Below are 22,225 nucleotides of genomic sequence, written 5' to 3'. Positions count from 1 at the left end.
GGCAGGCTTTTGAGAAACATCCTGTTGGAGAAAGGCAAAACTTGCGCCACCAAGAAGGGGTGTAGATGAGCACTCAGAGCCTCGCATCAGACGATAAAGGCCTTTCAGGTGCATTGATGAATCTTCACAGAGGTACACTAGCCTGCTTTCAGTATAGTAGGCAACACTGACCCACCAACCTCCTAGTGCTCAGAACATGGCTTTAATAGTGTGCTGTCAAAGCCAGATTGGCAAGCCAGGGTGGTATATCGGTCCTTGGGACAGGAGGTCCCCTCAAAGTAGCAGACATAAAAGGACATCCGCAACCACCTATATCATGGTCGACAAGGCCAGTCAGGGGAGACCAAAAGAAGGACCAGAATCACCTCTGCCGCCTTCCTTCAAAGCAGGCAAAAGAGCAGCCAAATAGAATAGCCTATGGCATAAGCTGTTCAGGACCTAGTGGTCCATTATTGGGCGAACCCCACCCTTCTTAGGGTCCATAAAAAAATTATTTGAGGAGAGCACCTGAAAATGGCTCAGGAGGACAAGGACGGAAATCTATGTAGCAGTCAGACACAGTCAGTTCATAGAACCATTTTTCAGGAAATAGGGAGGGCCATGGTCCACGAACCAGCAAAGACGACCGCTCCCACCACTGAAATGTATGAGAAAATCCTACATGCTGGAGTGGACCTATCTACAGGCTTCAAGACCTTTTAGTGCCAAGAGCACTTGGCACCACTCATGGGGGGCCCTAGATGGCCGGGAGAAGAGTCCTAGGAACCATAAGAAAGAAAAGGTTTCCTGTGTGCAGAGGAGAGACTGGCTCACAATGCGGGTCTGTTCTCTGCCTAGTCTGTGCGAGTACACTTGCCATCCGGACGTTTCTTGATGATATCACCCAAGGTAGCACCGAACAGTCTTTCACCCAGGTAAGGTAAATGCGCCAGGGCCTTTTCAGATGTCTGGACAGTGAACATAATGAATCCAAATCACCTTTGAAGTGCTTCTACCAAGATGGAGATCTTGGAAGGAAATGGGGCTGTCGCCAGAGAAGCATCACATACATACTTCAGGCTCTGGACCGACTGGTACATCAGTTCAACATACACAGAGGACACCAGTCCTGATGCAAAACTCACTGTAACATCAAGGCCCTCTCAGTCAGTGTCTGAGGTACCAGGCTGTGGTCAACACTGGGCGTAGCACGCAGCCAGCAAAAGTCAACCCAGTACTGGCGACCACTACCACTGTAGGGCTCACCTGGACCTCAAAAGGTGGATATATCTCCACCAGTAACATTGTTGCTTTGGTCAACCTAGAGGTGATCTATCACAGGATAAATGATCCATTCATTTTTTCTTTTGAAGGACCACCTCTGAGAGGCTTGCAGTATCAAAGGGGACAGCCACTGCCGCAGTAGTGCCGTAAAGCTACAATCCAAAATGTATCCAGCACTGCCCATGCCTGCATGAGAAAAGTGGCAGGGGAAGCACCCTCTCTCCGGAGTGCAATGGTCAGGAAATATACACAAGGAGAAAGTTATGTATTTGCCGCTCCAGGCATGCCACCAATGGCACATTGTAGCGCTGCTACCCTTCCAGCAGAAGCCCTAAACTGCACCAGGTTAGAATACAAAAAAAAAAAAAAACATGACCTGGCATTGAGAGGTTGTCTGTTTGGTTCCTTGAACCAGGCCATGGTGGTGAGAGAATCCTAACCACTAGCCATGACAGGGGAGATGGTGACGCAGTGTTGCCTTTATACTGTACCAACAGAACTTGGGAGACAGTGACAGGTTCCAGCCTCGCTGCTCTTGCCAGCCACTTTTTGTTCTTATTTTTTTTTACTTGGGAGGGAATAGCTGGGATGAGATCCCGTGACCTGCCAGTCACACAGAGGCTTCCCACAATCTCTGTTGGTTGGGCCACCACTAGCTCTGCCCAACAGGGCAATGTGCTGGAAGATCTCCCAGATCTCACTGCCAGTGCCGAAACAACAGCAGTTGAGGCAGGAAAGGGGAAATGCCTTTTGTAGCCTAACCGCATGGTGCACATACCCGTGGAGGGTGGGGTACAGAGAAGCAGGCTGGGTGATGGTGGTGGGGGGTCCAGACATTCTTCTTCCTTCAGCAGATACTGCCCCAGGTGCTAGATCTGAAGCCAGCACTACATGTCCCCACAGCCTCTGGGCCACATATCTATCCTGGAAGGGGGACCACATGCAAAAGAATCGCAAAGGCACTGATAGATTTCCTCTGTCTGACACCAGGGGGGGTGTCTGCCTGTACATGGGCATAGGTAAGGCTACCCAACATCTTGAAGCACAATAGCCAAAAAAGAAGCACCCCATTAGTGAACTTGATGCTCATTACAGTAGGAGGGGGTTTAGAAACAGGAGGCCAGGCCTATAGGGGAGGAGGAGAACCCTGCAGGGCCTACCACCCCAGGGGGCACCCGCACCCCAGACCCCATCTGTGGAGGGAGACATTTACCTAAATCAGCCGGGGAAACACTGTGACATGGACTCAGCACCCATGGCAATGTCCTAAACACCCATGGGTGTGATTATCTTCTTCACCAATATTCTTCCTCCAAATGTAAAATTTTTTCTTATTCCAATCTAACCCTCAAAAGAAAAATTATAATTGCACATAGTGCATTATCCACAATATGTGATATCATTCACAAAAACACACTTCCAAAACCGTGCCAAATCGTGCAAAAAACCACTCCACCGTGTGTCTACCTCTAAACATCTATCATCCTTACTCTTACCCTATGTGAACTTGAAAATAGCTTTAACAAATTCCACCTCCAACTTCCTCGTTGGTTCAACCTCCCAATTCCATCCTCCTCTGCATAGGAGATGCACCTCCGAAGAAATCAGATATAGTGTAATATCCTCAAGACAATATACACTCTCTTGTGCTCCCCTCACATCTCCACAAATCACCAGTGTATGTGAGAACACTAGCCACCACCTCATATATCATGCACCTTACAAGATGATAAAAATCCACCAGCATACATAGGCATAGGTTTCTCTCATTCCAGAATATATATACGCTTTCCAATGGCATCATAACATATATCAGAACAAATCAGTATAGTGTAGTAGGCTATAATAGGATTTGGGCCATTTATTAATAAAATTGCGCTTACAAACAAATTCTGTATCTCAGCATATATTCATTCTCAAATGCAGCATGGTATGCAAAAACCTTCTCCAAAATGGGTGCTCCACAACTTACGGTTTACGTACGACGCTACGTCCTAATGCGTTTCGTCATTTCCGACTTCATCAAAGGCTAGTAATGGCGGCGATCAGCGGCTTATAGCGGGACTGAGGCGGACATTCTGACACTGGGGGGAACTCACTTGGTGTCACTGACATCCCCCAGTGACCAGTGCTCTACAAAAACGCACTGACACTGTACTAATGCCACTGGGCAGGAAGGGGTTAACATGAGGGGCAATCAAAGGGTTAACTATATGCTGGGAGTGTTTTACTAGGGGGTCATGTCAGTGTGCTTCACTGTAATCACATTGCTCTGAGGTATCTGTATAGCCCTAAATCTTCTCCTTGTTTAAGAAGCAATAACCGTTTCTGTGGAGTCCATGCAAAACTATGGAACATAAAAAAGGTATTTGTTTGGGGATAAATATGCCATTTGATTTTAGCACCATGAACAGGTTTGAATAGAATCCTTTGAACCTGCGCTCCAGATGTACAGGAATGACCACTCCCTTAAACATGTGATAGTTCAGGGCAGATTACAAATCTGACTGTTCTCGGAAACGTTGGCTGGTTTGAGAAAATAATAATAAGAGGGCAGGGTTTGTTTCTTTTTAATGAGGTGGTAGAGTTTTAAAACTCTATTTTGTACCTCTTTGAAACCACCAACTGAACCCATCTGTGACCCAGAGAAATGCAAACAGTGTTGCTCCCCACACACTTAGGAGTGAGGGTGCCACCAGTGTGAACTGGGTTTTGGAGTTCACTTGGCTGGTTTTGTGTTTGAAGGCTTGCACTGAAGTTGCAGCCAGGTTTGGCTTTGAAGGTAAATCCTAAGGAAAGTGATGGGCTTCTATTCTTTTTGAGATAAAGCCCTGAAGAAGTGGGTTTAATTATCTTATATTGTGCCAGAAGGACTTTACCCCATGACATCTTATGAATTTGTCATGTGCCTATCCAAAAAGAGATCCTCCTACAAAAGGCATACGTATGAAGCAAAATTTGCAGCTTCAGCTGCCCAAGCTTTAAGCCATAAGATTTTGCTCATATAAACAGAAATGAGGACCATTTTGAAGATCAGTGTCATGACTGGTTCAAAGGCTTTAAACACAAACTAGTAAGGCTGAGGGCAGTATCTGCAAGTGCTCTCCCAGTTCTTGGTCCTGGAAGACAAGAGCCTGCTAGTTGCTCATCGGCTTAGCCCAATTATCTGCAGTCTAGCAAACAAATTGCAGCAATAGTCAGTTCCAGAGCAGGGTCTGCGAGGTTAAAGAGCCTTTAGAAAGAAAGAAAAAAAAAGTCTCAAACTTTGTCATAAGAATCGTTAAAGGAATGGTTCATCTTTACCAAAAAGCTGTCTATGCAGATAAAGGCTGCCTATAGATTAAAACAAAATGTGAAGCTCTGACTATAGTTGAACAATGTCCTTGCTATAGGTGTACGCCATTTACGTACCTTCTGAAGCCGGACTGGAAAGCTCCCAGGGTGTTGCTAGGTGAGGCCTAGTCATTACTGCTCACCTCCACTATCACAGGAGTGAGCTCTCAGAAGCTGAGTTCCGGGGAGAGAAGAGCATGTGAGGGCTTTGATTCAAAGGAAAAGCTCACTCCTGCAATGGTGGATGTGAGCAGCAATGACTAGGCCTCACTTAGTAATGTCCTGGGAGTATTCCAGTCAGGCTATATGAGGTACATAAATGGCCTACACCTATAGTAAGGGTATTAAACTTTAATCAGAAATACATTTTTTATTGTCCACAGATACCCCCTATCCACAGACTAGATTCTGGTAAAAGTGAATTAAGTTAAATAAAAGGATCATCTTCCATAGGGACAGGATGTTTAAAGAATAACTCCACTTTTGTTGAGGGGAAAAAGAAAAAAAACAAACTTTCCCCTCTGGGTGATATATGTACATTGCAAGGAGTTTAACAAACTTTGTTACAGATTTCTACCTTTTAGTCTAAAGTAATAATGGGTTGTCTAAGTCCATGTTCAGAACGAACCTGCATGGGAATAGTTTTTCATTATCAATCAACTGCAGGGCTCTGAGGACACTTGCAGGGTCTGCATCCCTTTAGACATGATTTCCCTTTAAGAGTATCTCAGCAAACATTTAGTTGCAAGGGATGCTCAAAATCTGGTTTGTATCTTAGTGCAGACTTCTGGGAAAATCCATGAGCCAATTGCACAAGCAGGAAGTGTCATTTCTGCAGGTGTTCTGTACACCATCTGTGTACAGAATGCCTCCAGGTAGAGATATTGTATTTTACAGAAAATTACACCACTGCAGCATGAAACAAATATAATTTTAATAACATTCAATCACAATATGCCTGTCACAACTGTATATGCTAAATTACACTATATTTGCTAATCTTTTTCTTCATGAAAGTGGAGTTTCCGTTTAAGACTGAGAGCCGATCTAGTACAGGAAGCTTTTTTTTCTTTCTTTATGAACTTTTTCCACTGGATAGCATTCAACAAGGATTCTCGGAGGGATGAGAATCTTTGGAGCATTAACCCAAATTGCCATAAAATTGCCTATTCTATTTATTCATGAATGGAAAATGTTTTTAGACTTGGCCAGTCTTGGTACTCAAGAGCAGCCTTTCAACCAGAGTGCCTTCAGGGGTGTTTTGCCAAAATGCCTAAAAATTGCCCAAAAACTGCATAAAAGCCAGTAGGTGGATCAAGCTTGCTTTTATACAAAGCCACCTATTTTCAATGTGCACCATTACTACTTTCTAGGTGCCAACATTAAAAAAAAAAAAAAAAAAAAATTGTCAGCAGTTGATAAAAGACACTGGGCACCTGCACAGCATCTTTGATTGCCCCTCCCTATCAGCACTGAGGTCATATTAGCCGAGTGAGAAACTGAGGAAGGGAAATACTGGAATACTAGTCAGTACCAATGTGCAAGTGTATTTGCCTTGGAAGACTAAATCACCTCTGACGTTGGGTGTCAAAATCACCTGTGCAGATATTCCTGCGTTCTGTAAACCTCTTTAGTTTAACATTTTGTAAGGGGTGCCTCAAGACTGTGCAGGATCCAAAAGGGTACATTGAGAGTATGCGGAATTTTAGAAGGTGCCTCCAGATTGTGCAGCATGTTAAAAGGGTGCCTTGACTAAAAAAAAAAGGTTGCGAAACACTGCTCAAAAGGACATGGTGAGAGAGGAAATTGAGTGCTACAATGCCAAGGCTTTTATGCACAGAAAAAGTCTTATGTACATTAGCAAGCATGTTGCATGAAGCCATTACATTAGGGATATGGATGGCTGGGGCTGAGAAATACCATGGCTTCATCAGACACTGCCTCTGGGTCCTCTTTCGGAGTTGGGAAAGGAGCTTGGGGCTTTTGTGCTGTGGACAGAGATGTCTGTATTAGAGCAGGTGATTGAGAAAGTATGACATGGCTTCAGAAAAATCTGCCTTGGTCAGACAGCTCACTTGTTGCGTGCCTGAGAGGTAGAATTGGATATAGAGACACTGTTAAAATAGGGTCCTGCTTTGGTGCAAGGGGAGGGTCATAAATGTACAGTTTAAGTGTTGTACAGGACTTTTGCAGAGCAAACTTTTACCATGGTTGCCTTGCACCTGGTTTCTGCCACTGTCATCCGTGACAGTAATCCCCCAACAGGGTGCAGAGACCGTGTAAGATTGTTCATGAAGTACACAATAACCCAGGTGTAGACCATCCTGTAGTGAAGTCCTCGAGCCAAAAGGGGCAGAAGTGGTGGTAATAGTGCAGCCTGTAGTGTAACGCAACACCTTAGTCATCCACCTGACACTATGTCCCAAACGGTGGAATTTTACCACCAAAAAATAAAAGCTTAATACTGTACAAGTAAATAAATTTACATATATTGCATTAAGTTCTGAGGAGAGCCCCCAAGCTGAATCCAGTGCCTAAACCAACATTTGCAGGCCATTCCCACTGGGGTTGCACTGCTTCTTGTTTTGACTAAGGCAGTGGCGTTGACTGACGAAATGTGTGTGGGGGGGGGGTTTGTGAAACACCTAGTGAAGCAAATTATTTTTTCATAAGGGAAAAGAGACTAAGCTCTTACAGATTAGGGCAGTGTAATCACCTAAAGATACCAGCCTAAAAAGCAGGGTGTATGAACATGCAGCCTGTGTCCCGATATTATATATATATATATATATATATATATATATATATATATATATATATATATATATATATATATATATATATATATATATATATATATTTTTTTTTTTTTTTTTTTTTTAATAGAACATGGAAAGATTTTTTTTTCTATTTTCCATGTCACTAAGGTTGATCACTACTGCAACAGACCACTCGTTCAAGCAACCCGAGGAGAATAGGATGAATAGAAAGTACTTTCCCTATGACAGGCTGCCTTCCAGTGGAGACACCCTCTGAATAGTGGGACCCTGACAATTCAACCGGGCCAAATCACTCATAAGTGCCTCCTCTGAGAAAAAAAAACATCAATATCCCCAAACAGGGATTAAAGTTCCTTTAATACAGGAGGGATCAGAGGATCCTGCTTGAATTTGTATTGTAATTGTACTGTCTGTCCTTATGTTGTAAAGCACTACATAAACTGTTGGCGCTACATAAATCCTGTATCATAATAATCAAAAAAGGAAAATAAACTGCCTCCAGCAGATGGGTGTTTAGGTCATTGCTAGGGGCTACCCTAGTCTGTGTCAAGTGTTCTACTCTTAGTGTCACTTTAACTCAACAATCAAGATCTAAAGATCCTTTGGGTTCTTAATGAATGGAAGAGAAAATAGCCCAGAAAGGAAATAGGACCTTCTGGAGATTAGCAGAGAGCCTGTGTTGTTAGTACTGGCAATTGACATTTGATTTGCCTAGTTTTTATGAGTATCTTGGCTCAAATGCTTGAACAATGCAAGAAGAAAAACACAACATATATTAAAATAGCTTTATTTTAGCACTCGGCCACAAACCTTGTTAAAAGAAAACCTTCGAAAGAATCTGGAAGAACGCTTACAGATTTTGGTTTAAAACAGAATAAGTTCAGTTTTACTAAATACATGTAACGTTCAGGTTCCGACTGTATACGGTTTTAGGGAATTTCTGAATATTGGCCTAGTGGCAGATGTGTTTAGAATTTTATGTCTTGACTGCCATCGCCATTGTGAGCCTTAGGTTTATAACACTAATTCAATAAAACCATAGCGCTATGTGTATTGTGGCTTTGTTTACAGATCTATACTTCCATAAATGTCTGCCTGGGAAAAAAGGGGGGGGGGGGGTTAGGATACATCTTAAACCCATGGTGTTCTCTTCCAGTTTCCTTATAATCTTCACATAAATCCTGGACAGTTTAATTGTAAGCCATACTAGCTATGTGCTCTACACATGAAGCCAGATCTTTGGTCGCTTTTCATGGCTGCTTCGGGGCACGGTCATCCATTCTGGGAGGAAAAATAAATAAAATTAGTTAGAAATAACAATGCTTGGCATCCCAAGACTACTGGTATTAGACAGATTACAGAAAATGTCCATCTAAGTTACAGCTGTGAACCAGGATCTGACACCTATGCATGCTCCTAGTTCAGTGACAGCACCATCACCAACAACCACAGGTTTCTCACAATCAGCATTGGTGCCAGTCAGCATGACAGGCAACCATGAGAATCACAATGGTTTATATACAGTGCCTTGAAAAAGTATTCATACCCCTTGAAATTTTCCACATTTTGTCATGTTACAACCAAAAACATAAATTTCTTTCATTGGGATTTTATGTGATAGATCAACACAAAGTGGCACATAATTGTGAAGTGGAAGGAAAATGATAAATGGTTTAACTTTTTTTTTACAAATAAATGTGAAAAGTGTGGCGTGCATTTGTATTCAGCCCCCAAATCAATACTTTATAGAACCACCTTTCGCTGCAATTACAGCTGCAAGTCTTTTTGGGTATGTCTCTACCAGCTTTTCACATCTAGAGAGTGAAATTTTTACCCATTCTTTGCAAAATAGCTCAAGCTCTGTCAGACTGGATGGAGAGCATCTGAACAGCAATTTACAAGTCTTGCCACAGATTCTCAATTGGATTCATGTCAGGACTTTGGGCCATTCGAACACATGAATAGTCTGATCTAAACCAGGGGTGGACAACTGTGGCCCTCTAGCTGTTGGTGAACTACAAGTCCCAACATGCCTCTGCCTTTGGGAGTCATGCTTGTAACTGTCAGTTTTGCAATGCCTCATGGGACCTGTAGTTCAACAACAGCTGGAGGTCCACAGTTGCCCACCCCTGATCTAAACTATTCCATTGTAGCTCAGGCTGTATGTTCAGGGTCATTGTTCTGCTGGAAGGTGAACCTCCGCCTCAGTCTCAACTCTTTTGCAGACTGACAGGTTTTCTTCGAAGATTGCCCTGTATTTAACTCTGACCATCATCCCTGTCTTTGCTGAAGAAAAGCATCCCCACAACATGATGCTGTCACCACGTTTCACAGTGGGAATGGTGTGTTCAGGGTGATGTGCAGTGTTAGTTTTCTATCACACACAGCGTTTTTGCTTTTAGGCCAAAGTTCAATTTGTCTCATTTGTCCAGAGCACCTTCTTCCATGTTTGCGGTGTCCCCCACATGGCTTCTCGCAAACTGCAAATGGGACTTCTTATGGCTCTCAACAATGGCTTTCTTCCCATTCTTCCCTAAAGGCTAGATTCTCTCACCTGAGCTGTGTATCTCTGAAGTTCCTCTAGAGTTACCATGGGCCACTTGGCTGCTTCTCTGATTCCTTCCCAGTTTCAAGCCTTTTTCAGACTAACAGGTTTTCTTCTAGAATTGCCCAGTATTGGCTCCATCCATCTTCCCATCAACTCTGACCAGTTTCCCTGTCCCTGTTGAAGAAAAGCATCCCCACAACATGATGCTGCCACCACATTTCATGGTGGGGATGGTGTGTTCAGGGTGATGTGCATTAGTTTTCCACCACACGTTTGCCGTGTCCCCCATATGACATCTTGCAAACTGCAAATGGGGCTTCTTACGGCTTTCTTTCAACAATGGCTTTCTTCTTGCCACTCTTCCATAAAGGCCAGATTTGTGGTGTGCACAATTAATACACTGCTCAAAAAATTAAAGGAATGCTTTTTAATCAGGAGTATAGCATCAAGTGAATTAAACTTCAGGGATATTGATCTGGTCAGTTAAGTAGCAGAAGGGGTTTTTAATTTCATTAACAAAAAGCAGCTGAACCTGATTAACAGGTACACTAGATTGGCAACAATAAGCTGACCCCCAAAACAGGCATGGTTTTGCAGGTGGAGGCTAGTGACATTTTTTCCCTACTCATCTTTTCTGACTTTCACTAGTTTTGCATTTGGCTAGGGTCAGTGTCACTACTGGTAGCATGAGGTGATACCTGGACCCTACAGGAGGTTGCACAGGCAGTTCAACTCCTCCAGAATGGCACATCAATACGTGCCATTGCCAGAAGGTTTGCTGTGTCTCCCAGCACAGTCTCAAGACCATGGAGGAGATTCCAGGAGATAGGTGAGATAGGCAGTTGCTCTAGGAGAGCTGGAGGGCCGTAGAAGGTTCTTAAAACACATCAGCAGGACCAGTATCTGCTCCTATATGCAAAGAGGAACAGGATGAGCACTGCCAGCGCACCTACAAAATGACCTACAGCAGGGCCACTGGTGTGAATGTCTCTGACCAATCAGAAACAGACTTCATGAGGGTGGCCTGAGAGCCTGACGTCCTCTAATGGGCCCTGTGCTCACTGCCTGGCACCACAGAGCTAGATTGGCATTTGCCATTGAACACCAGAATTAGCATGTCCGCCACTGGCTCCCCGTGCTTCTCACAGATGAGAGCAGGTTCACCCTGAGCACGTGACAAACATGAAATGGTCTGGAGAAGCCGTGGAGAACGTTATGCTGCATGTAACATCGTTCAGCATGACCGTTTTCGTGGTGGTCTGGGGAGGCATATCCATGGAGGGACGCACAGACCTCTACAGGCTAGACAATGGCACCCTGACTGACATTAGGTATCAGGATGAAATCCTTGGACCCTTTGACAGATCCTATGCTGGTGCAGTGGGCCCTGGGTTCTTCCTGGTGCACAACAATGCCCGGCCTCGTGTGGCGAGAGGATGCAGGTAGTTCCTGGAGGATGAAGGCATTTATGCCACTGAATGGTCCCCACACTCACCTGACCTAAAGCCAATAGAACACCTCTGAGATATCATATTTCTGTCCATCCGACGCCACCAGGTTGCACTTCAGACTGTCCAGGAGTTCAGTGATGCCTTGGACCATATCTGGGAGGAAATACCCCAGGACACCATCCGTCATCTCATTAGCAGCATGCCCCGACATAGTCAGCATATATAGAAGCATGTGGGGGCCATACAAACTACGGAGTACCATTTTGAGTTGCTGCAATGAAATTTCAGCAAAATGGACTACCCTGCTGCATCATTTTTTCACTTAGATTTTTAGGGTGTCTATGAATTCAGTCCTCTTGATGGAAATGAAAATAGTCAACCTACAAACAACGGAGCATCCTTGCATTCGTAACACATTACCCAGTCCAAATCAGTATAGATATCCAGCATGATATTTTTCCCCTTTGAGATCTGATGTGTTTTCAAAGTGTTTAATTTTTTTTTGAGCAGTGTAGTTGGAGGAGCTGCAGACATCCACAGCTCAGGTGGGAGAATCTGTCCACAAGACAGAGTTACCATGGGCCTCTTGGCTGCTTTTCTAATTAATGCTCTCCTTGTGGAGCCTGTCATTTTAGGTGGACGGCCATGTCATAGTAGGTTTGCAGTTGTGTCATACTCTCTCCAATTTCAGATAATGGGTTGAACAGTGCTCCGTGAGATGTTCAAAGCTTGGGATATTTTTTTTTTTTCTATAACCAGCTTTAAACCTCCACAACTTTATCCTTGACCTGTCTGGAGTGTTCCTTGGCCTTCATGATGCTGTTTGTTCATAAAATGTTCTCCAACAAACCTCTGAGGGCTTCATAGAACCACTATTTATACAGAGATTAAAAATTACACACAGGTGGACTCTTTACTAGTTAGGTGACTTCTGAAAGCAATTGGTTACACTAGATTTTAAACTAGGGGTAGCAGAGTAAAGGGGCTCTGTGTGCACACCACACTTTTCAGATATTTGCAAAAAATTTTGAAAACCATTTATCATTTTCCTTCCACTTCAGTTATGTGCCACTTTGTGTTGGTCTATCAAAAATAGATTTACATTTTTGGTTGTAACAGTACAAAATGTGGAAAAAGTCAAGGGGTATGAATACTTCTTCAAGGCACTGTACTTCTCCCATCTCCAGATGGCACTGTGCCCACCTCTGCATAGCAAGGGAAGAGAGGCCTTGCAAAATTAAGTTAAATTGACAGTCTTTTAATCAATTTCTTAAGAGTCCATTGAGGGACGCAGGAACAGAAAGTTTTTTATACTGCTGCCAAAAAGGAGGATTGGTGATTAGCAAACTGGGGAAAAGAATAAAAAAATCATAAGATGGCCCTTTCACCCAGTATGCCTCGGTTTTCATTTAAATCCGTACTAAAGCAATGAAAAACAGGGCTGGGACATATCCCTCAATTTACTCCAAGAATGGATTTAGAGTATGCGCAAAAAGCATGATACTTTTGGGAAGATTATGCAACCTAAAATAAATAAAAATCAGGTAGAAGTAACTTTAAAGGTGTTCCTAATGACAACTCGTGTGTAAAAAAACAAAACAAAACAACAAAACAAACACAGACACACACACCTGTCCACACACAGAATCTTTCTCCCATTCAAACCTCATGGGCAAGAGCAAACAGCTGTCAAAAGATCTCAGGGACAAGACTGTAGACCTGCACAAGGCTGGAATGGGCTACAAGACCATCAGCAAGAAGCTTGGTGGGAAGGAGATAACTGTAGGAGCGATGATTGGAAAAAAAAGACAAAATAACCATCAATCGCCCTCAGCCTGGAGCACCATGCAAGATTTCACCTCATGGGGCAAGGATGATGAAAAAAAAGTGAGGGATCAGCCCAGAACTACACAGGAGGAGCTTGTGAATGATCTCAAGGCAGTTGGGAGCACACTCACTTAAAAAACTAATTTTTAACAATACATCACCATGGATTGAAATCCTGCAGCACCCACAAAGGTCTCCCTCCTCAAGAAGGCACATGTACAATCCTTTCTGAAGTTTTTCCAATGAACATCTAAAGGATTCAGAGAAGGATTGGGACTGTGACCACAGAAGTGCTGTGGTCAGATGAGACCAAAATTGAGCTCTTTGGCATTAACTTGACTTGCCGTGTTTGGAAGAAGAAAAAATCCGACTGTGACCCTAACACCATCCCTACAGCCAAGCAAGAAGGGTGGAAAACATTATGCTTTGGGGCATTTTCTTTGCCAGAAAGGTACAGGCCAACTTTGCCGCATTAAGGGGCCAATGGACAGGGCCATGTATTGCAAAATCTTGGATGAGAACCTTCTTACCTCAGCCAGAACACTGAAGATGGGTCTTCCAGCATGACAAAGACCCAAAACATACTGCCAAGGCAAAAAAGGAGTGGCTCAAGAAGAACCAGTCTCCAGACCTTAATCCTATTTTAAAAAAAAAAAAATTTATGGAGGGCGCTAAAAAACTGAGTTGCCAAGCGACAGTAAAAAAAAAAAAAAAAAAAAAAAAAACCTTTTAGGATCTAGGGAAGATCAGTAAAGAACAACGGACTAAAATTCCTCCTGAGATGTGTGAAAACCTGGTAATCAACTACAAGAAATGTCTTACCTCTGTACTTGCCAACAAGGGTTTCTCCAAGTATGAAGTCATGTTTTGCTTGGGGATCAAATATTTTACTCACTGAACTGCAACTCAATTTATAACATTTGTATCGTGTTTTTTTTCTGGATTTTTGGTTGATATTCCGTCTATCATTTAAAATGCACCTAAGAAAAAATAAATAAATTAGACCCTTCATTTCTTTTTAAGTGGGCAAACTTACAAAATCTGCAGGGGATCAAATAATTTTCCACACTGTAGCTATAACCTTAGGACAGAATAGCAGTAAAAGTTTTAAGTAGGTAGGCTCGTCAATCTTCCAAATACCCTAACAAGCATCTGACTGTAGGCCTGAAGATAAACACTCAAGACATCTTTCTAAAACCGGCGACCTGGGTGAATGAAATTGTGGTAGTTTCCATTTTTTAGGTCACAGAATTCTACTGTACATGTAAACTAAACCAGTTTCCTCAGTAAAAAAAAATAGACTAAAGTTGACATTAGTAGCGCACTCAAAAAGACCATTACTCAATTTTTTGGCAAAATAAGATGAGGTTGCATCGAGTAAATGGATACCAAACATATCAAGCCTTAAAATTGCGTGTGGCTGTGAAAGATCAACAAACTTTGGTACCCAAAATTGTGCATAGGCAGCACTTTAAAAGCCTTTACAGGCCATAAGTTTAATTGTGAATGATGATCCTTAGCAAAAGGTAGGGCTTAAGCCTACACATTTAGAGCAGCTGAGAGCAATAATTCTAGGGAAAAAAACTCCATGACCCCAAAACCAATGGTTCAATCCGACAAAAAAAAAAAAAATGAAAAAATGTGATAGTTGCAAGAAAATCACAAGGGTAGTATACAGGAATAGAAATTAGGCCTTAGCCCCAGACTAGTGAGATATGGACACAAAAGATGAGAAACAAAATATCTAGACAACCCCCCTAGGAAGCACTGAGGCCTGCATAAGAATGCTGCAAAATCTGCCCAACCTCAGTCATGGAATCCAAAAAGCTCTCCATCCCCTCCTTGCTTAGCTTAGGGGGCCGATATTTTTTTTTTCTTTTTGCAAGTCCAACTCTCCTTTAAAAAGGCAGTAAAAGCAACTATTAAAATCCCTGTGTCCCTCAATATGAACTATTTTTGGTCTAGACATAAAGGCATTAAGGACCTCTGGTCCTGAAGGGGTTAAAATGCCAGCTTGGTTGGCCTTAAGATAAAGACAGTTAATTTTCTAACAGACTTTGCATTTACTTGTCAATCAAGCCTTTGTACAGATAAACTACAAGAAAGCAAGAGGGTCAAGTATATAGAACACCTGTTGAATTATTTCAGTGGGGTAGACAAGATAATCCAATTTACCCTAAGAGTACCCGTGAATAGGGAGATCTTATGCACATGCTGCAGATACACCCCAGATTGACTCAATACTGGTCAGAGGTAATAATTATTTCTGCTTTTCTACATGATACTCTTTCCCTGGACCCTCTGACATGTTTGCTTGGTGCACTTGAAGAATATTATATTACCCAGCTACATTACCAATAGTGGCAAGACAGTTCATAGCACTCAAATTACTCAGCAGTAGATGTCTTCACACCCCCAGCTTTAAAGTCATGGATAAATGTTAAATTCCACACTGATAATAAACTTTTAGTTACCAAACAGGCTGCCCACAAAATTTTGGGGAAAATAGCAGAATAATATGGCAGTATCTGGGCTGGCCCCTCCATAGCTAGTGCTAAACTGCCTATTACAAACATGATATCCCATAATTGTATTAATATTGGAAGGTAGCTAATTAATTTGTATGCTAGAGTTAGTAAGGGGGATACGTTAAAACGTACTTCAAAGTTTCTACTGCTGTTATAGGTACAGAAAAGAAATCACTCCTTTAAAATAAATCACATTTTGTTGCTTTGCAGTACGAAATGAAGACAGTTTTTGTTTTACCCAGCTGCAATTTATAATATCCAAGTGAAAAATCTAAACACCAACATGTCAATTTTTTTTTTTTAATTCAAAAACAGAATCTGAGTTGGAAAACTGATCACCCCCCTCCTGAACTAAATCAGGTGTAGATCATCAGCTTCTCAATGGCACATAAAGCCATTTGACTTTCAACTGTTAGCAGTAGTCGTTTTGATTAGCCCAGCATTAAACTTTCCTGGAGCATTTCAGTTCCCGATAGTGCAACGGAAGCAAATCAACTATGACAAGGCAAGGCACTGTCAAGACATTTCCAAGATAAAGTTGTGGATAGGCAAAAGTCAGGAGAAGGATACAAAACTATTTCAAAAGCTTCATCAATGCCTAGAAGCACAATGAAGTCTAGTATCAAGTAGCTGAAGGTATTTGGTACAACACAGACCCTCCCTTGATCAAGGCATTGCTCCACACTGGGTGAAAGAGCCAGGAGGAAACTGGTTAAGAGGCTAACAAGAGGCCTACAGCAACTCTGAAGCAGTCGCAGATATTTATGACAGTGGTCATTGTGTGCATGTGACAATACCACAAATTTTCCACAAATGTGGCTCACACCAATGCAGTTTGAGTTTTAACACCGCAAATACTTTACTCCTGAGCTGGGAATGGACTCAGCAGAGGCTAGGATGACAATATAAATGTCCTTTACAGTGATCCCTCGTTTTTCGCTGTTAATGGGGACCAGAACCTCCCGCAAAAGCTGAAAAACCGCGAAGTAGTATTTGCCCCTAGGAATTTTTGTGTATGCGGGTACTGTACAAGAATGTTTTAAATATGTAAACATGGACAAGACTGGCGAGATACAACAAGGGAAGATGCTAAGTGAGGCTGCAATGATGCGCAGACAATCAACTCACAGGGATAAATCCACTCGTACTCTTATTGGTCGATGTCACACCGGAAACCAATCACGCGCCTTTATGAAAGCCCGTGGTATGTACAGTACTCTGAGTCAACTCATCTCTTTGGTTGACATGCAGGGATCCTTCTCTTTTGCGCATCAACATGAAACAACACTCCTTTCCACAATGTGGCTGCTGACCTGCGAAGTACTGAAGCCGCAAAACATGAAGCGCGAAGTGGCGAGGGAACACTGTAATATGCACTCCTTCCTGCCCTCAACGGACCGGAGTAGTCCAAAGTCACTAAATGCAAAAGAAAACAAAAAAGAGTGCGCAGTGGTCTAGTGCATTATTGTAAAGAATATTTATTGAAAGGATAAACAAGTAGGTAAGATACTCACAATGGACATATAAAACACAGGCACATCACAATGCACAGTGGTGTTCAATCCATATAGCATCTGAGACCACAACGATGGAACCCTGGCTGACGCGTTTCAAGGACTCAGCCTCTTCTTCAGGGTTTAGGAAGGGTTCCATCTTTGTGGGCTCAGATGCTATATGGATTGAACACCACTGTGCATTGTGATGTGCCTGTGTTTTATATGTCCATTGTGAGTATCTTACCTACTTGTTTATCCTTTCAATAACTATTTTTTACGGTAATGTACTAGGACGGTGCGCCGTTTTCCTTTTGCAGTTTGAGTTTTGCCAGTCTTGCGGTTTTTTTTTTTGCATGAGCATTTACAAAAAAAAAAAAAAAAAAAAAAAAAAAAAAAAACCACACGCATCAAAAATTTTAAAACTTGTTGCTGGGCACATTGAAAACGCAAATGCATCAAAATCCAACATGCCTTTGTGCTGAATTTCCAATGTATTTCAGGCCTGTTTCGCACCAATGCAGTTTGCGTTTTGTCAGTTTTGCATATCCGTTTGACTTTTGATGCGTTTTTGTAATTTTTTTTTGGGCCAACTGGTTTGCTGGGAAGATTGCAAAAGCAGTTTGCATTTTTCCGTTTTGTAGTGCTTGCATTTTGGACTATTTTTTTTTTTTTGACCAACCTGTTGCTGGGCAGATTAAAAATGCAAAACCCCTCAATAACGCAACACGTACGGTTTTTGTGTTTTCAATGCATTTCAGTGCGTTGTTGCATGCTCTTTGACGAGTTGTGTTTTTTTAATTTGTGTCCAATTTGTTGCTGGGCAGATAAAAAGGCAACACGTGTGAAAATGTTTAAAAAAAACGCATTACATGTGTTTTCTGCAGTGTCTGTTGAACCAAAAACGCAACGTTTCAAGTTTATAAAAGTCCCTGACCCTTTCCAAAAACGCAGTAGTGAAAAAGAAAAAAAAAAAAGAAGATGTGAACGTGTCCCATAGGAAACCATGTAAAAATGGACTGTAGTGAGTATCTGCAAAAGGCCATTTAAAAATGCATTGGTGTGAACCAGGCTTCAATGGGGTGGAAAGCAGGATTTTTTAAATTTATTTAAATTTTTTAACACTGCAAGGGAAGCGCAATAGACCAGTGTGAAGGCATGCATTGAATTTAAAAAGATGCGTTTTTCTTGAGTTTTTGGGGGTTTTTTGTAAACGCAAAAGTCCATTGACTGCATTTAAAATGCAAATTAAAAAGTTGAATATAATACGATTCTATATAATAATAATAATAAAAAAAAAAAAAAAACTGTCCATTTCGGTTTTTGGCCAAATGAATCCCGACTTTTCAGTCCAAAATTTATCATTTTGGTGCCCCACTACTTTCCAGGATATAAGGAAAAAATGGGAGGGGGCAAAATACCAGCATATCCTTGAGGAAAATCTGCTGCCCTCTGCCAGACAGTTGTCAATGGGCAGCAGGCTTACCTTTTAAAAATGACAATGACCCAAAGCACACAGAAAAAAAGAAAAAAAAAAAAAAAAGTGAATGTGCACTTGCATGACCTAGTCACAGCCCCGGATTGAACCCCGTTGAAAATCTGTGGAATGACTTGAAGGCGGCAGTCCACAAAACGTTCATCAAATTGAACTGAACCAGTTCTGCAAATAAAGAGTGCACATCTAGATTTAATGCAATATTTGCACAAAGTCAGTAGACATATCCCAACAGACTAAAGGCTGTAATTAAAGCAAAAAGGTGGTTCCAACAAAAAACTGACCCAAGGGGGTGTTCCTTTTTTGAACTCCGTGATGGTTTAATTTTTTTTAAACATTTTCCCTGACATGTTGGTGTTAGATCTTGGAAGTTACAAGTTGCACTGAATAAAACAAAACACTGCCTGTATTAATTTCAGGCTGCAAAGCAACAAAATATGATTATGTAAAAAATGGGCGATTCTTTTCTTTACCCACTGTATTACACAAGATCTAGTGACTATTCTTGTATGTTTTTGGTTAATACTCTATAAACCTGTGTAATATACACATAGGGTTAGGAGTGGGATGGGGTAGTTGGCAGAAGTTATGTGCAACATCTAATGCAAAGGCCATAAAAAAACGGATTCCAAAAAGAAAAGCAAGCGGTGTATTAAACTACAAATACACATACAGTACTGTGCAAACGTTTTAGATAGGTGTGAATAAATGCAGTAAAGAATGCTTTGAAAAATACATTTAATTGCATATTTTTAAGCAAAATGCAAAGTGAGCAAACAAAAAAACAATTTAGTGCATCTACCCTTTGGCTTCAAACCAGCATCAATTCTTACACTTGCACAAAGTCAGGGATTTTTGTAGCAGAGTCAGATATAGGATTAACCAGTTATACCAAGCAGGTAATAATGATAATCAATATCATACATACAGTGAAGGAAATCAGTATTTAATCCCCTGCCGATTTTGAATGTTTGCCCACTCACAAAGAAATGATCAGTCTAAAAACCGAATGGTAGGTGTATTGTAACAGAGAATAGCAACAAAAAAATTAAGAAATGCATGTCTATCAATTTATGCACTGATTTGCATGTATTTGATCCCCTATCATTCAGCGGGATTTCTGGCTAACATGTGTCTTGCATACTGGTAACAAGCTGAGATTAGAAGCAGTCTCTTAAAGGGAGTGCTGCTAATCTCATTTTGTTACCTGTATAAAAGACACCTGTCCACAGGAGCAATCACATTCCAAACTCTCCACCATGGCAAAGACCAAAGAGCTGTCCAAGGATGTCAGGGACAAGACTGTAGACCTACACAAGGCTGGACTGGGCTACAAAACTATTGCCAAGCAGCTTGGTGAGAAGGTGACAACAGTTGGTGCAATCATTCGCAAATGGAAACACAAAACTACTGTCATTTTCCCTAGGTCTGGTGCACCACGCAAGATCTCACCTCATGGGTGTCAATGATCAGAACAGTGAGGAATCAAAGAACTACACGTGACAATCTTGTCAATGATCTCCAGGCAGCTGGGACCAGTCACCAAAACAATTGGTAACACACTACACCAAGGATTGAAATCCTGCAGTGCCCGTAAGGTCCCTCTGCTCAAGAAAGCACATGTCCAGGCCCGTCTGAAGTTTGCCACTGAACATCTGAATGATGCAGAGGAGGACTGGTTGAAAGTGCTGTGGTTAAATGAGACCAAAATTGAGCTCTTTGGCATCAACTCAACTCGCCGTTTTTAGAGGAAGAATGCTGCCTATGACCCCAATAACATCATCCCAATTGTCAAACATGGTGGTGGAAACATTCTGCTTTGGGTGGGTTTTTGTGCTAAGGGGACAGGACAACTGCACCGCATCAAAAAGGGACGATGGACGGGGCAATGTACTGTCAAATCTTGGGTGAGAACCTTCTTCCCTCAGCCAGGGCATTGAAAATGGGTCGTGGATGGGTGTTCCAGCATGACAATGACTCAAAACACGCAGCCAAGGCAACAAAGGAGTGGCTCAAGAAGATGCACATTAAGGTCCTGGAGCAGCCTAGCCAGTCTCCAGACCTTAACCTGACTGAAAAATCGGTGGAGGGAGCTGAAAGTTCGAGTTGCCAAACGTCAGCCAACAAACCTTAATGACTTGGAGAGGATCTGCCAAGAGAAGTGGGTCAAAATCCTTCCTGAGAGGTTTGCAAACTTGGTGGCCAACTACAGGAAACGTCTGAATTCTGATTGCCAACAAGTACTAAGTCATGTTTTGTGAAGGGGATCAAATACTTATTTCCCTCATGTACATACAAATCAGTGCATAATTTGTTTAGACATGCATTTCTTTTGACTCTTTTGTTGCTATTCTGTCTCAGTGTTACAATACACCTACCATTCGATTTTTAGACTGATCATTTCTTTGTGAGTGGGCAAACATTTAAAATCAGCAGGGGAAAGCTTATTTCCTTCACTGTAGGTTGAAACAATCATTACCAGACAAAGAAACAGCTGTGTAGGATGCTTAAAAATGGGTGAGGTTGTGACAGTCACAGGTCATACCACAGCAAGACTGAGCACAGCATCAAGTCGCAAGGTAGTTATCAGCAAGGTCTCTCCCAGGCGAAGGATTTCAAAATGCGCTGTGCAAGTTGTTTTGAAGAAGCACAAACAAGCAACACTGAGGACCGAAAATGCAGTGGTTGGCCAATGAACCAATGCAGCAGATAAACACACCACAACATGCTTACTTCTATTTGACATTGGAAAATGTTCAGCAGTACAATCAGCAGCACAGAACTGGTGGAAACCAGTGGGACCCAGGTACAACAACCTACATTCTGGAGAAGTCTGCCCAGAAGTGGTCTTCATAGAAGAATGGCGTCAAAAAAGCCATACCTGCAAAAATGTGGAAACTAAGACAAGCAACTCAATTATGCATTATAAGAACTGGGGCGCAGAAAATGGCAGCAGGTGCACTGGACAAAATTTGAAATATTTGGCTGTAGCAAGAGGCAGTTTGCCTCCCGAGGGGCCAGAGAGCAGTACAATGAGTGTCTGTAGGCAACAGTGAAGCATGGTGACGATTCCTTGCAAGTTTGGGCTGCATGTCTGCAAATGGAATTCAAGATTTGTCCAAGATCAATTGTGTCCTCAATGCTAATACAGGCAAATAATTAACCAGCATGCCATACCATTAGGGAAGGCATGCGATTGGTCCCAAATTTATTCTGCAACAAAATAACACCAAAACATACAGCCAACGTCATTAAGAATCCTTTTCAGCATAAACAAGGAGTTATGGAAGTGATGGTTTGGCCCCCATAGAGCTCTGATCTCAACACAGAGTCTGTCTGGGATTACATGGAGACGGGAGGAATTGAGGCACCCTACATACTCAGATCTGCTGTTAGTTCTCCAGGATGTTTGGGACAACCTACATTTCAAACTCCTTCAAAAACAGTAAGCAAGTCTACCTAGAAGAATTGATGCAGTTTTGAAGGCAAAGGGTGGTCACACCAAAA

The 22,225-nt window shown here is 42.1% G+C and overlaps 1 protein-coding gene across 5 annotated transcripts in view; it reads right to left on the bottom strand.

Annotated features, from left to right (window-relative positions):
- Positions 1-8,147: 8,147 nt before the first annotated feature.
- KHDRBS1 (KH RNA binding domain containing, signal transduction associated 1) overlaps positions 8,148-22,225 on the bottom strand; it is a 44,435-nt gene continuing 30,357 nt past the window's right edge. For 3 of the 5 annotated variants that reach the window (XM_089673827.1, XM_089673828.1, XM_089673831.1), the window contains 2 exons: positions 14,025-14,182; positions 8,148-8,657 (listed from right to left, as the gene is read on the bottom strand). The gene's annotated coding sequence lies outside the window, so the exon portion shown is untranslated. The remainder of the gene's footprint in view (positions 8,658-14,024; positions 14,183-22,225) is intronic. The other 2 variants (XM_089673829.1, XM_089673830.1) reach the window with 1 other exon arrangement.

This window comes from Staurois parvus, unplaced genomic scaffold (genome assembly GCF_062004578.1).
Source record: "Staurois parvus isolate SC_StPar_1 unplaced genomic scaffold, SC_StPar_1.0 ptg000145l, whole genome shotgun sequence".
Taxonomy (NCBI): domain Eukaryota; kingdom Metazoa; phylum Chordata; class Amphibia; order Anura; family Ranidae; genus Staurois; species Staurois parvus.
The sequence above is the reverse complement of the archived record's forward strand: the minus strand, read 5'-3'. Positions and strand labels throughout refer to the sequence as shown.